This window comes from Stegodyphus dumicola, chromosome 7 (assembly GCF_044657685.1).
Source record: "Stegodyphus dumicola isolate Sdum_Otavi_A_Nest chromosome 7, ASM4465768v1".
NCBI lineage: Eukaryota > Metazoa > Arthropoda > Arachnida > Araneae > Eresidae > Stegodyphus > Stegodyphus dumicola.
The window spans coordinates 78,530,275-78,547,343 of NC_140774.1; the positions used below are offsets into that span (position 1 = coordinate 78,530,275).

General features: G+C 33.3%; 1 long non-coding RNA gene across 1 annotated transcript in view; it reads right to left on the reverse strand.

Annotated features, from left to right (window-relative positions):
• The window catches only part of LOC146996240 (uncharacterized), a 506,022-nt gene that overhangs the window by 219,265 nt on the left and 269,688 nt on the right, over positions 1 to 17,069 (reverse strand). The gene's annotated exons all lie outside the window — the stretch shown is intronic.

Sequence of the window (17,069 nt, forward strand, 5' to 3'; positions counted from 1 at the left end):
GTCCTTGAATTTTAGATACGTTTGAGTTCAAACCTGTTCTATTCAAAAAGGAAATATTTGTTCAAATTAACTGTTCTATACACTGAAAAAGAAGATATAAATTAAAATTATCTGTTAAATACATTTTTATAAATATCTGATGCGGACAACACACGACATTCTTATACGGCCTATAAAATTATTTACAATTTTTGCTGCACTTCGTTTAAACTTATTTCCTCGAATTTCATTAGAGATGTTATATATCTCATTCAGTCATTATCACTTCACGGAAAGTCAAAAAGATGTATGCAAACTCAAAATCCTCTCCATTAAAAACTGTAAAATATACAAAAATCTAAAACACAAAATACAGTTAAAGGCAGTTGAAGGGAAAAAAAATTGCAATTAGAGTTTCTACTCCAAAACGATCTATTCGGCTAACAAAAACACTTCCGCTCCCATAGGGTAAAATGACACTTAAAGTTGGTGCAACAACTGACGTAATTCAATGTACTGGTTAGATTTTCTAATGTAAACAAATAAGCGTCACATTATGCCTAGCGATACTTAAACTTTTAAATTGTGGTTAATTCTAAAACCGCTACATGCAGATTAACTCTAGTACTGCAGATTGCAGTAAAAAAGGGAAGTACACAACTAGATATTATAGTAGATTCATATACAAAATTTCAATGTTCTACGGCTACTCGTTTTTGAGTTAGGAGCTATATATGCATACATACATACATACGTATGAATGTACAGACATCACGAAACAATCTCTTCTGAATCCATTTTACAATCCTTTAAGCTGTCTGTAAGCACAGATGTCACGCAAAAAAATTGTTCAAATGGATTCGAGAGAGTTCAAAATGGATATTTTCGTTGAAATACGATACTCGATAATTTTTGGTGATTACAGTACTTCTTTTACTCCGTACAGGGAAGTAAAAAACTAAAATTTACTGAATACAAAGCTTTTGAATAAAGAAGAAAAACAACAAAAAAAAATTATTGATAAAATTTGACAGTATTTTGCGATTTAGAAAGTCATTTAACACTGCTATATCTCTAAATGTAATTAGTTTTATTTATTTTTATATTATTACTAATTTATATCATTACTTTTTATTATTACTAATACATTTTAAAATATTTAATTTAAGCAGCTAAATGTTTTTAATTGTGCGCTTTTTTAAATGAGCAGACTCTTTTCCATCTGTTTGTACTTTATATTCGTAGTGACAAAATAAATGAATATCTTCTTCTGCGAATTGTTTTGCGATCAAAGGAGGACTGAATATTAATATGTTCAGAAAAACTGGACTTTGGAGTTGTTGAATGTCGTATGCATGTATCTAAAAATCGCCTGTGTTGGAGTTTTTTTAGGGTCACGTGAAAGTTTCACGGTAAATTCATGACAATAGTAAACGAATAGCAAATTACAAATTAAGAATCTGCATTGAAAACAGCATATTAAAATTTTGGAAAATCACAAAACAACCCTGCACTGTCAATTATTATCACTTTAAAAAAAATGATCTGCATATTTACAGCGTTTTATCAGTTATTTTCTAATCATTATCGAAATCAGATTCTCTTTTTCAAAAAATATTCTTTTTAGTAATATTAAGAATTTAAGATTCAAAGAGAATTGTCGTCCAAGTTGGGATGGGGTTATCACATTTAGCGACGCGTGAAGCTAGGAGGAAGTTTTCCGAGGAAGGAGCTTCCTCTCCTCGTATCACTGGAGAGTTTCTGTCAAAATAGTCTTGCTGGAACAGATGTCCCGCCTGTGTATGTGTGATATTTTGAGACTGAACGAGAAGTGTTTCGCTTGCAGCTGCGTTCTCCCCTTCCCAGGTTTTCTTCAATAAACTGGTCTTCGCGAAAGGTCTGGCTACCTATCAGATATCCCAAAGGCAAAGATTTCCAGAAATGTTTCTTTCGACCCGCAGTCACGTTTAGCTTTCAAGACTAATAACGGTTTAAGCTGGACTGTGGAATGCTACATATGAATTATTGAAGAAGATCCAAATAATGTACTGCTGTAAATCGCGTAATGTACTGATGCAGAAAATGCATTACATTTCTCTTCTAAACAGCTATATATTTCCATTGACAGCTATAAAAAAATTTAGATGCATACCGATCAGAATATGTAGACGAATTGAAAACATACTTCCCAGCTAGTAAATAATGAATGATTTTTTTTATTTTATTTGGATTATTTAATTTAGTCAAAACTGTGCGGGTTTACTTGCTTAAGGTCCATCCCAGTTTGACGGAGATGCTCTCTGAAGGTCAAATTCAAGATTCTCGTATCTTTTACTTGTTATCACAACCCCCCGAGAAATTTTGTCTTAAATTTATGGTATAAATATTCTAGAACGGTCTTACACCAGTTTTTGTGTAAACTTGCCACCTCAAATAGATTGCCCTCGAATAGTTTATTTACTTCTGAAGTAATTTCAGATGTTTTTTATTTGCTTGTTTGAACAAAAATAGTTTTAACAAGTAATATTTTATATTTTTATGAAAATTAGAAATTCTGAAACTGGAGATTTTTATTATATTTAATTTTTATTTTAAAATATAAAATATAATCTCTTAAATGTAGTATTATTAGTTGATTTCACAATTTTTAATCTTAGTTTAAAAAATAATAAAGGGTGCGAAAAATAATATTTTAATTTGAGTATATGGGTAATATGAAGCCATAAGAAGGCTGCTAATAAAAATAATTTCGTACTCGCATGTTTTTCTAGAGTTTTGAAAGTCTAGACTACAGTTGCATTCAATTACAAAAATAATTATGGACTGTCGTTGAAAATGACATAATAAATCCATGCTTAACAATAAAAATAAATTTAAATGCTGCTAATTATTAGAATTATTCTAAGTACTGAATAATTCAAAACTTGAAGAAAAAATTGTAAATGAAGAATTAGATGATTAGAATCCTCACTGAAAGAAGAGCTTGAAAGATAATGATTATCATACGAAGATATTCAGAAGTTGTGATAGAGAAATATGAAGAAATTCAGCAGAAATTTCTAAATACTGATAATAAATTATTTGTATTTTTATTTGGAAATAGAACTTACTTAAAAGAAATGTGTAAGATTTTGAAAAAGTATATATGCAGCAAATTTTGAAAAAAATCTACACCATATCAGAAAAATTGAAAATGCAGAGTGAAGAGTAGAATGAGGAACATGGTTAATTTATTCATTTGGTTCAATTCGTGTTTTCTCTTTTTGTTGGCAATTTTCACATACCTGAAGAGTAATATTTCCATAGAATATTAACTATAAAAATTTTCCAAGATCTTTACATAGGCACTGGTCTGACACAAATAGTTGATTTCGTTTAAAGGAATAAACTTACAAATCAGAAAAATGTGAATTCAGACACAACGTAGGTATGATATAGAAACAGTAAAGTCCCTTATTGTAAGCATTCTAGATCTTCTAGGATCATTAGCAAAATGTATTTAAAGAACAATGGAAATTCCTTAAAATTTATTGAACTGATTACTAAATTTAATACGCTATAAATTGTATACTAATTTTGATAAAAAATATATACAGAAAAAGAGCAGTATAATAAAACTGCTACACCCGCTTCTTTAATAAGGAAACCAAAATGTCGTATTATAAAATTTAAGTAACGTAATGAAAGATTTAAATTTTTTTCTTCATTAATAACTATTTTTTCATGATCATTGATTTCTGTTGTTAATTATTAGTTTCTTTAACCTTAAAATACTACGCATTTTTTATATACATCGGGAAACAAAAGTTTTCTTCAAACCAGTTAACATTTTGTTTTTCTGATCATAAATCACAAAATATTGCAAACCAAAAATCGCCAACTCTCGCCAAGGATTTTCGCGAAGCCTTTCCGTGCCAGAGGAACGCAATTTCCGTTCGCAGGTCCTGATCATTCTGGGACAGGGTGTTCCAGCCTCCTGTCCCGGACAATATTCCGGGAGATGAGGTGTTCGTGCGTGTTCCGGCGTGTCATGTTTGTCAGCCGAGGGTGTGGGACCGATGCGGAAACAAATGCTTAAACAGGATTAGGGGTGACACTACCGTAATTATGTTCCCCCTGAGGGTGGGGTGGGGAGGGAGATTTAATTGACCCCCCCAACGCCTCCCTTTGGCAACAGTGTATTCCGTTTAATGCAGAGGAATGCTTTCCCGGCTGCGAAGCTATTTAAGAGCATCCCTACAGCTTATTGTAATGTTTATATGAATAATTTAGTGTGTTGAAACTGAATGATATATTCGCAAATAAAATTTGTCAGAAATAGTAAATCCTGTATGTTTTTATTCATATTAATGAAACTTTATAGGACTATAAAATCTTTATTTTTTAAGAATTATATTTATCTGCATTTAATAAAACAGAATATTAGCAAATAGCTTTACGTGTCGCTAAACTAATTCAGTATTTTATGACCGAAATTAATTATAAATTTATGACAGTTTAATATGCAGAAGCATCTACAGTGCTTTCAGCAAGTATTTTTATTATTTTTTTCCCTTCACTAATTCTAGCTGAGCTGCAATCAATAATTAATGGTAGATGCTACAAAACTTGTGTTACGGAAAGAAATTTAAATGATATTTTTTGTTTGATTTTTAGTAAACAGTACATTCTATCACAGACTATGTAATTAAAAGATATAAAACAATAAAGCTTTAGAAATTGCAGTAGAGGCTAAAGATGCTGATTATGAATCCAAATGGTTGGTCTCCAAAGTATTGAATGAATAACAAATTTTAAAGAAATCTACGTAGAAAGCCAGGTTTTGTATAATCGAAAGATATATATTAATAATAGGAAATAAAATTGAAAAGAAAATTTTTGTTCTGCAATGAAGTTTCTTCCAGACTAACACATGAACACATAACAAGAATGTTTGGACAAAAGAGCTCCAACCATGCAAATGGGTTACATTTTCATGATAACGCCCACTGGTAATATGGAACTAAGTAAACCGTAAACCAGTTACCTGCAAAGTGTATGCATAGTGAAGATAGCTTAAATCAAACGATCTATCTCCCACACACATAAAGCAAATGTATTGTAATTTATCTTGAAATGCTGGATAACTCTGCATGTCACTGTCAGGCGATCCCAGAAAAAGGATTTTTTTCTAAAACACGGAGAACAAGACAAGAAGAAGGATTTTTTCTAAGCGTCGAAGGGAAACCCGAGTCCACTTGAATAGGCTTTCACGAACTCATGATTCGGTACAATTGATTTAAAGATAAATCAGAACAACACAAAGTGAGAAATACTATCAGATTTAAATGAAGAGCAGGTAGTAGCAATGCAGAAAAATGGAATAGAAATTGTTGTTGCTGTTTTCGAAACTATTTATTAATTTTGCCCAAAGTATAAAAAAAAGGTCCCATAGGACTAAAAGACTTGAAATAGTTATAAGTATAGAAAACACGGTTCTCCTAATATCCCCCTAAAAGACTTGAAATAGTAACAAACGAAGGAAAAGAGAACCTACTTCATAAAATGCGCTACTATAAATAATAATAAGCAGCATTTCACAAATTAACTAAATTTCAGGTTGGCTTGCAATTGTTTAATTCTAGGAATACTTCTCAAGCGCAGTCAAACTAAAATAAAATAATTGCAACACGTTCTAGATACAATTATGAGATATGTAAGTAAATCGAGTAAATGTACCTGAAGGGATAAGTACGTAAATTTCCGTATTTCATGCTTTCATACAGACTTTTTTAATATATATTAATACCTTTTTATCATTTGAAAAATGCATTTAAGAAGAACCAAATAAAATAATTTATTAGTTTTAAAAGCTGAATTACATATTTGAGAAATGATACTTTCTTACAATACTAACATTTTTTAACACTGACACTCTCGTTTTAATACTAAAAGTTTGTAATATTACTACTATTTACGAAATTTCGAGCTTATTTTAAAAAGTAGCCATTACTTTCTTTAATTTAAAACCTTTTAACTGTCATGCTCGAAACAACCTCGGGCACAGCACTGTTATTCCAAAATATCAAGCCCGAATATTACTCGGGCTAATTTGTTTTGAGTGCATCGTATTGTTATATCCGAATATATATCGCGAGAAGTTTACTTCGGCTTCAATTCAACAGATAGCAGAACATTACTGAAGGTTTCAAAGGATAGAGGTTAAAGTTCAAAGTTCACAGTTTTTTTTTTTTTTTTTTTACTACGAGGAAAACTTTTATTTTTGGAATAAAAAAAAATTGACAATTTATGCACCCAAATCATCAAAATAACTTGACAGTTAAAAGGTTAAAGTTATATTGAAAATTACACAAAGTTCATATTTTAAAATTTAATGACTAGCAATTTAAACTTATTCTATAAAGACAGATTTTAACTTGCCGGACAAGAAATACCCCCTTTTTTTTTCATATTTACCATAGCATGGAAATTACATCAAATTTACATGTTGATGATGTATAAAGATGAAAATTCCGGGCTGCATTTTAATTGCTTAAATTAATGAGATGCAAAGTACATGCAAAGGTTTCAAAGTACATGCAAACATATCAGATCTAGTTAACCTTCTATGCATACTATCAGAATTATGGTAAAATTGTATGGCTATTATTATTAAACTTCAATTCTTTCCTACTGTCAGTAAGAGAAAACATTTTCCGTTATGTCAGATTTGAAACTCATAATAAGTTGTCCATAAATTCATAATAAATATATCTTCCTGCCTATACGTCAGTATGGAAGTCATCAAAATTTTAAAATAATTTATCATTTCTTACTTACATTTTTCTTCATTCATCTAGACATAATGATTATTTTTTAATCTTTTTAGTTTATAAAAAGAACTTTACCCTTCTGATGGTTTTCTATCTTTCTTTTAAGAATTTTAAACTTTTTATAAACCTTTGTTACTTCATTAAAATGCATTTAATATTTCATAAAAAACTGAAATTCGATTTTAACGTCTTCAAATTCCTTTAAAATTTTTATTTTATTTATTCATCATTAAATTCCTTTTAAATACAGTTTTAAAGTTTGATGGTTTGAGACATTTTTTCCGTATGTTATGCAGCATGTCTAATATTTTATAATCGTGAATTTTAAAGTTTCTAATATTTTATAATCATGCCAAAAATAAATTTAATTTTGAAGTTGAAAAATATTGTGTAATAAAATGTTAAATATTTCATGGAATCTCAGGTATATGAAACAAAAGTTTTGTCTGTGCAATCATGAATGAAATCCGTAATAAACGTAAAAAAAAAAAAAAAAAAAAAAAAAAAAAAAAAAAAAAAAACATATTTGTCTTTTGCATTCATTATCATGAAATATTTTGCTCATCAAGAAAAATCACCAAAAACATGCATCGCTTAACCTTCCTATAACGCGGAAGGTTGTATGGAATAAAAATAAAACTGCTCTTAAATGACATAAGCATATTTTAAAACTTAAATTAGCTTAATTACCTTAAGATTAAAATTAGCTTAATTATCTTGAGATTTAAATTAGCTTATTAGCAAGTAAACTAACATCTATATGTATGCAAAGCTGTTTTTTTCATATGTTTTCATATGTTTCATATGTTTCATATGTTTTTTTTTCATAAAAATGTACCAGAGATTTTGCTGCCTCAATTTTTCATTCATGACTCCAAACCAGCAACAATTTAAGGATATATTCTGAAAATGTTCTAAGAATTCAGCTTTAGAAATAAATGTCCGAGAAAAAAATTTGGAGGAAATTAAAAATAACCCTTTTCCATCAAGGGACTTAGACATTATTGCCATCCAACTCCGTGATCCTATTTTTACTTGAAGATTCTGGAACGTCTTTTTAAATTACCTCTCTCTCCAAAACCCATTAAAGTTTTGAGAGCGCGATTCCACAGAAACGTATGCGCTTACTTTTCTGCGGCTCAGCCAATAGAAAATAAATTACATCTTGCCGTTAGGGTTTCTTTTCAGAACAACTCCAGCATTCTTTAATTCAATTGCGTGGAATGTTTCCGTTCCTTTTATCTTGTCCAAATAGGTTACAGACGGAGAGATTGGTTCGCTGTCGGGCGTAGTTAGTTACATGTTCTTCTTTGAAACAATGACGTAAGATGAACTGAATGGCTTATTTAATTTCATAATGGAAGTTATTTTTCAGAGATTTCGTCATACGAGAGGAAATTCATCGAAATAACATTCCAGTCAATCACAAAAGTTAATTTTCTTTGAAGGATTTTTCACTTGCAGCAGTTTATAAAATGAAGTACTTTCATCTCTTACCAATAACTTTTTATCTTGTCCCTTTGATTTGGATGAAAATTGGTAACGCACTGGAGCATTTTCTCAAAGCAACGGAAAGCACAGTTTAAAATATTTGAAAATCTTATTTAGTTTTAAATACAAAGAATATAATTTTCGGGCAGCTTTTAGCATCAGGTTTCATTTCAAATACTTTATATTTATTTTTCATCTGCCGTTCATTCTCCTATACAAGGAAAATAAAATTTTAGTTTCCTCAAATAACTTTTGTATTTAATGATTTTGAAAGTAAAGGTAATTTCATTAGCTGCATCAAGACATTCTTGAAATGAACTTCACAATCTGGAAAGGCTCATATACATAACTTGTGTTTGATTAGAGACACATATTATTACAAAGAATTAAATTATACTGAAAATACAATAGCAATTTATAACAAGTTTCCTCATTATTGTTTTCAAATAAAAAGGGTTATACTGATACGCAGATAAAATAGGGAGACACTGAGTGTCTGAGAATACTAAGAAACCTAGGTTTGCAATCTAAGGCATATCTTTAAGTATTTCTTGCCCTTTAACTTTTAAGACGCTCATTTTGTCCGGCTTAACTTTTCTGATTAACATATCCCTTCCCTAAAATTCAATGAGCATCCTACTCCGGTTTTACCAAGATGGAACATAAGAATGGATAACGAATTATCTATTAATCCGAAAAACGTGTAAAATAATATTTATAATTTAAATTAGATTTAAAATGTAGGAATATAAGTTGTTTATTAATATTTATTAAATATTTATTTATTTCACTATATATAATCGTTTGTTTATTGTTTTACTTCAGTTCCAATTTGGAAGTAAAATTAAGCCACTTTCCCTAAAGATAATATGTTATTATGTCAGATGAATTATTTTGTATTTTAGTGTCTAGTAAAATTTTATTAGTATCCTTGTATTTAATATTGGGCACAGAATTTAATGTGCACAGTATCATAGTATTTGATGTTTATATTTGAATGTATGTTATACATGTATTTTTAATGAAGTAGAAAACTTAATTGTTAATGTTACAACTTAATTTGTTAAGTATGATTAAGTTTACATTTTAACGCTGCTCTTCACACCATATCAGGTCAGTCTCTCTTATGCTATTATTCAAGCTATGCAACTAGAGTGCATTATTTCTTTGAAAGGTACTTCTGATACAGAAATTTTAGACCACGAACATTTTGCTCAATACCATCATATTTAGATGCTTCTTATATTAGTTCCCAATGTTTGATCTACCGTTACACAAAGGCTTAAGCAAAGAGTTTCCAGCTATTCCTGTTTCGAGTTCTGTGACTCCAAAACCACAAGGTCCACGAAAAAAACTCACGATGTTTGATATCCCTTTACACAAGGACTCACACAAATGTTCTCTAATTAGCTTTGTTCTTTGTGCTTCTAGAACCACAAAATCCAAGTACAGAACTCCCATCTACAAGGCTTGGACTCATACTGTTTAGGGTTTTCTTAATTTGCATAAAAAATTTATTTTAAGTTTTCCTGTTTACAACTTCTCAAACTTTCCCTCACATTCTCTCGCTAGGATGTAAATTTTAAAGTTAAGTGAAGTGCTATTAAAACGTGTCATTATCTCAGGTTCTTCAGGGCGTGTTTCGCTAGCCAAGCGCACGTTTCGTTGTTATTTCGCGGTCACTCGAGTAAGCCTTTTGCCCTTATCAGTTTAGTATCCCGCCGGTTAGATTTCTGTCAGTCTATCTCTTAGGAGTAATTTTGAAGTGCGTTCTTGCACTCGTTTTATTTTTTAGATTTTGAATTGTATTCTAGTCTACGTTTAGTTATCGCCGCAAGTGAACGGTGTTTTTGTAATGCACGAAGTCCGTGCTGTCTGTTATTTTAGTTTGAGTTAATAAAGGGTTATTTTGCACCCTTCTCCTGTGCTGGTATTTATTTCACGCCTGTGCGAGAATTTGCCAGGTTCATTGTAGGATCTAAATTAGTGGATGTGGAAAAGAAGAGACAGATCTTACAACTGTACGTAGTCGATAGTATATTAGAATACCTGAATGAAGTTTAAAAAGAACGTTTATAAACTAAAGACGAAAAGAAAGTGCAGGGCTTAATTAAAGCTATCCAATACTGAGCAGAAGAGCATTAATTTGTTTTAGTTGCATAGAAAGCCTGCATTAGGCAGACGAACGAACTCTTTGGTTTACAGCAAAGACGTAAAGCTGAAATCACAGAGCGCTGCGAAAGCTTTCCTACGCGAAACAACCTCTCACTTTTTCCAAACTAAGAGACCATAACTGAAACAAACATCATTACTAACCTTTCACAAGCTGAGGGAGCAAAATATTATAAACCGCCACCCATTCCCACCTGGAAGCACCAACAAGATCACTTTCTGCTTCTAAGATCTAAGAATGAAGAAGGATTGCCAAAGCAACTGACAGTCCAGTTATCGAAGAGTTTAAATGCAAATAAGGTAAGGATCAGACCAAAAATATCCGACCAAAAATTCCTACATTCATAAGGTTAGTTAGTAAGTTAGTTCTAAGCACTGATCCCCAGCCTACCTAGCAGGTGAAGTCTGTCATATGGTTATGAGGGGACAGACCAAGCCACAAATCATAACAAAATAAAAGGTTAATATAACGGAAAATAATAAACTTAATAAACATCTTGTAATACGCTCAGATCACACAATCACACAAAACGAACATAAAAGCTTTAAAAATTGTCATTAAATAGAAAAAAAAAGTAAAGCGATACATACATTCCAAAACACTCTCGGTGAAATTAGTACATAGATTTATAGTTTCTATTTCTGTGTTTATTCCGAAGTTTAAAAACTTTATAAGTTTTACTTTCAATTAGTTATTATTATTCAAATGTTCTTTACATTATGAAAATTCATCTTAAATTTATAAGTTATCTCAATTATTTCGGTTTTCAATATGATTTTCTGCTTTATTACATCTCGATACCAATATTCTTCTTATTCTTAATCACAGTTTGCATAATATCTCTTGCAAATTTTCTAAGCAATTTATAGTTACTAAATAAATTTTCAAACTTCACAAATTTATATTTTCCTCTCACACTTCCAGTGAGGTATCTATCTAATGATATCTGTGGGATCTATCTGAAAGTCCTCGAGAAGTGCTTTGAATCGCCGGAGTTATTACAAATTTTACATATATAATTTTTCTGGACGTGGAACCTTTTTAAGTAAGCAGGGAACCTTCCATATGCAGGGATTGTTTACAGCCGAGTTGAGTTGAGAGCAGGTAGCATTATTAGCGAGTTGAGTTGAGAGCAGGTACCTACATTTATAAGGTGTTTTCTCCATCCTTCCAGCATGCCTTCATGGTGTAAAGGTTAGCACTGTCGGGATATATTTGAGAGGTGCAGGTTCGAGTTCCGGCGAGGGCATTGCACATTTTTCACATCCCCTGATTAACTCTTTAAAATCCGAAGACGTCGCTAACCTGCATGTTAAAATACCGAACCGCCCGAAATGGTTTTCGTTAGTTGCAGCAATTTGCTCCCCTCCCCATCCATTAACGCACAAAGAAGAGTGAAGATTTCAGATGGCATTCGTTCTACCTATAAGAAATAAAGATAAGAAATCACAAATAAATCCTTTTAAGACAAGCTGTCTGCAATAAACTGATACAGTGCATTTGGGGAAACTGCAACTGCTACTGCATACCTTAGGGAAGGGAAGAAAATAACATCAGAATTTCGGCCGTTTGGGGCGGTTTTGGTCGTTTGAATGAAGGGCCGTCTGAGCCGAAAGAGTTAAAGTAACCTAATGTCTCTACATAATCTATAACGATATTTATGATGCGATGTGAAAGGAACGAAGACATAGTTTTACTTCAACAGACTTTCAACGAGGAAGACCAGAATGATTTTCTTTAACTTCCCTTTAGCAAAGAACATTTTACCGCTCATCCTAACTGCAGTAAAGCTCATTTTTCAGAAAGCATTGCTGAGACAGTCAGAGGACACGAATAACTGGATAGTGTATCTAATCCTAGACATCGAGAGCAAACTAGAAGTTCCAGAGAGAATCCTAGAAGATTTTTGTCCGTAACTCTGCGGTAAACATATCAGTTTAACGCGCTGTTACATCTGCAAAATAAAAAAAAACTGCTGCACCTACAAAAAATATATGGTTTGCGCAGAACACAATGCGGAAAGAGGAATAACACACGTCATCGATCAGGAACGAGACACTCTGTCCAACAAACAGAGATCCACGTAAAGAAATGTTCAGGAAGAATGTGCCAGGAAGGCTCCTTAATAAATATCTTTTAACGCAATCTTTAAATACCCAGATAGGCTACAAAAATGGTAATGCAGTTTATGACAAAAACAGTAGTTAGAAGTTTTCCTCATAAAATAATCACACGTGTCCAAGAGGAATCTGATAAGTCTTCTAGTGGCCTGGGAAGCATTCTCTTCAGACAACGGCAAAGCTAGGATAGTTCATCCTGGGTTACATAAGCCGTTTCTTCTCCTTCAATCCTTTCATTATTCAACAACAATAGATCTAAAAGTCCAAAATGCGTTCAGAATACTCACTTACTTCTATTTTCAAATGACATGTAACATGGGAGAAGCATTTCTTGTCTTACAGCATCCATTAATAAAGAAAGGCTGTATGAATGTAACTGAAGTACACTCAAACGCTAAAACTTCCGTTTGGTGAAGCCGGATTAGATATAAGATATAGGAGGCTTAGAATTTCTGCACTTTATCTCTGTTAACAGACTAGTCTTTCGCAACTCAAGACATCATCAACATTCGAACAATATGAGCAAAAGCCAGGCCAGAGGTCACGCTCATTTCCAGAGATCTGGCAAATGATAAGATCACAGGGAAGTTCTTGACTTCAATAAGTGACCACAAATAAATTACTTTCACAATCAGGCGTAGCACAATAAACATTATAAACGCAGATACGGAGTGATTTCCAAGCTTCACATCTAAAAACACTTTCACTGTACCGATAGCATCCAGTCATATTTCAGCCTCTCTTGATGAAGCCATAGAAGTCCCTACAGAAAAACATAATAGCAAGCTACTGTGTAGCTTACGAAATGAAAAAGGCTCAAATTAAAAATCTTCCAACTGTTGAACAGACGAATTTAGCATCCACAAGAAAAAGCTTAAATTATGCAGCCTTCAACAACAAGCCAGTCTTGAACAAGAAAGCGAAGTTTACTTGTAAGCGCAAGGTGTGCTTTCTGTTCATTTCAAGATTTAATAGAATTTTATTTAAGAAAAAATAAGTAAAATGATGATTTAAAATTGTCAAGCTTTAACAAAATGGTTACTTAAATTGAATAAAAGGGTTTTTTAAATTTCCGTAAGATTTTTGTTCTAATATTGTAGACGGAGCAATAATTCGCTTTGCAGTCTAGTACTGTCTAAAGCACTTGAGTTAATAATAAGAACCCTACACAGAAAAGACACAATAAAGGCTTTACACGAGGCTCATGCCTTGGTCTGACTGTTTTGAACTTCGTAGCAGATGGAGCGTTTGTCGCACTCAGATGTCTCAATCGGAATATACAGTGGGTGATCGGTTAACGAACATAATCCGTTTCAAGATTATGTTCGCTATCCGAATTGTTTGTTAACCGATCACAGATTTACCATATATGTTAATAGGATTTCGATTAATTCGTTCTGGAGATCCTAAAAATTAAATTTTAAAAAATGTCATGAACAAGTATAATTTCTTAGTAAGTTTATTTATTACAAATAGAGTACATACATATAGTCTTACTTATTAATCAGTCCTTTTCCTTTCTTTGGGCGTTAAAGAGCATGTCCAATGTCGATTGTTTTTCTCTCTCCTTCAGGACTTTCAGGAAATGATTGACAGTAATGTCGTTGTAAGGATCAGCAACCCCTAAAGACACTAGCTTACTAGCGACACTTGGGTGCCATTTGAAGACCGTTGCTCTGACATGCTCCCACTTCTTCAAAAGATCTTTAATGGCAGATGTCGGCATTGCTCCTCTTTCGTCTTCCTCTTTTTTCAGAAGGAAACACATTTCGCTGAGTTTCTTGGTGTTCTGCATTCAAGATTTCTTGGAGTTCTTCTGCCGTCAAGTCACCTGCATGTTCTATTATGAGCTCTTCAATGTCATCCTCGTTCACCTCCAATTCCAGATCTCTCGCAGTTGTTACAATTTCATCCATAATTTCAGGGATGTCAACCTGATCACCTCCGTCTCCTTGAAAGAGGGATGGACACAGCTTTCGCCAGACAGAAACCAACTATCGTTGAGTGATTTCTTACCACGCCTTTTCAATAAGACGAATAGCTTCGAGAATGTCAAATTTTTCTATCCAAAACGTTTTTAAAGTCATTTTTGAGGAGAATTGGCATGCTTCAAAACATCGCCGAAACAGCGCACGAGTGTACATTTTCTTGAAACCTGCAATAACCTCTTGATCCATTGGCTGAATCAGTGAAGTCATATTCGGAGTAAAACCTGCACTGTCAGCCAGGCAAAGTCTAACAGCAAATTATCTTCAAGGTCCTTGGGGTGCCCTGGTGCGTTGTCCAGTAGCAGCACTGCTTTCAATGGCAAGTCATTGGTATCAAGGTAGTCCTTGATGCTTGGGGCACAAACTTCGAATAGCCACTCTTTGAAAAGAACCTGCGTGACCCATGCCCTCTGATTCAATCTCCACATCACTGGCAGTTTTCTCTTGATTATCGAATTTTTTTAATGCTCTCAGAGTGATAAACGAGAAATGGTTTAAACTTCATATTACCACTAGCGTTAGCTCCCAAAAGTAACGTCAATCAGTCTTTCATGGGTTTATGCCCAGGAACACTTTTCTCATCTTTCGTGATGTAAGTACGGTTCGGAATACGCTTCCAAAACAAACCAGTGTCAGCACAATTAAATAGTTGTTGTAGACAATACCCTTCTTTTTCAATGAATTCTTGAAATTTGAGACAGAAATTATCAGCTTCTTCTTTATCTGTACTAGCATACTCGCCATGCATGACCACATGTTTAATGACAGTTCTCCTTTTAAACTTTGCAAACCAGCCAGTGGTAGCCTTGAATTCTGGATTTTCGGATGACGAACATGTAGTTTGTTCTTTCAATTTCTCAAGAATTAGAGTATATTATTAGTTGCATCTCTTTTCATCTCTCGTTCATTTATCCAAACTAAAAGCAAACTCTCCATTTTTTCATGGATGGCACCTCTTTGCTTCTCAGATGTAGTTTTCGTTACTCCTTTAGCGGCTTGAGTCTTCTTGATGATATCTTTCTTAGATTGTGCCTACTGTAGACCTATTCAAGCCGTACTGCCTAGCAACATTAGTCATCTTTTGTCCACTTTCTACTTTAGTTATAATCTCTTGCTTGGTTTTTATGGTGAGCACAGTTCTTGACACTCCATTCTTTTAAGGTCCCATAATATTGTCAGATTTTCAGGTTTTTTTATAAGGCGTTTAGAGAAGCACATACGAAAATCACAAGGACAGAAACCAACTATGGTACACAATTGACAAAGTCTTGTCGCACACTACAGTACGCGTCGTACAGTGCTGCCTCACTGCTACATAGTATGAATGCTGACGTGTCAGCGCACGCGCACATCCATTTTCAGGACGAATTGAGGACTGGTGTCGGGTGTTCCGAGAGCAGAGAGGTTTTCGTTAGAATTAGTTTTGTTCGTTATCCGAATATTGTTCGTTGTCCGAACACACTGAAAGTGTTCGCTGTCCGAACTGTTCGTTAACCGATATTCCCCTATACATGCACAAACATGTGCAGACGATATCATTATAATAGTGGGGCTGAGTGTCAGAAGATCAGGAAGATCAGGATAATTCAAGCGCTGGACTGTCTTTCGAAATTGTGCTTCAAATAAAAGCTAACGCTCAGGCACGAAAAAAAGGCACGAAAAACGATCGAAGTACTGTTATTTGGGAATCCCCAGACGCCACAGGCATCTGTTCAGAATTAATGAACACTTATTCAAGATAAGCAAAACGTTAAAATATCTTGACATTATATTATATGGTAAGTTGAGTAGAACTCTTTTTATACACGGCCTGAAAGATTAAACATCTCGACAGTACCACGCTCTGCTTTAAATGACAGGAAAAACCTGGGGCATCTCCTCATCCTTTCTAAAATTGTGGTATTTCCCAGCAACAGTGCCAACAGTATGCCACGGAGCAACAACTTGGTGTGCCACATTAAGTACATAAATTCAGACACATTCTCAGCCCTCTTAGCTTTGAATTCAGATTCAGTTCTTTTTATTACGTTTTATACCGTTGCACCTTCTTATGGTGCCTATTCCATCTTCTAATTGTTAAAGGTATCCATTGTGGTGTTGCGTGGCCCCAACTTGCCCGCAACAATAGTAGTGACTGATTTGAACTGGAAAGTACATAGCAGTACGCGCGGTTTTCGCGTCGTGTAATTCCTTCAAAATGCTTAATCGAAGCGAGGCTGGGATGACTGGTTTGTATTCGAAATTTTCGTTTGTTGTTTTCGTATAAAATGATAAATTATCTATTATTTCATAGTTTTCTGCTCTATTTCTTATTGAATCGATATCTGTGTGTTCAAAGCTTTCGGGGTCTTTCAAATACGCATAGATACTTCCAAATTCAGATTCAGCTTTCAATTCAGCAATAATTGTTTCTCTAGAATCTAAAATTTTTGAAGTCAACACAGCGCATTTGAGTTCATTTCCTTCATCGTCCAGTTTTATACGAGAAAGTGCGTCAGCTACATTT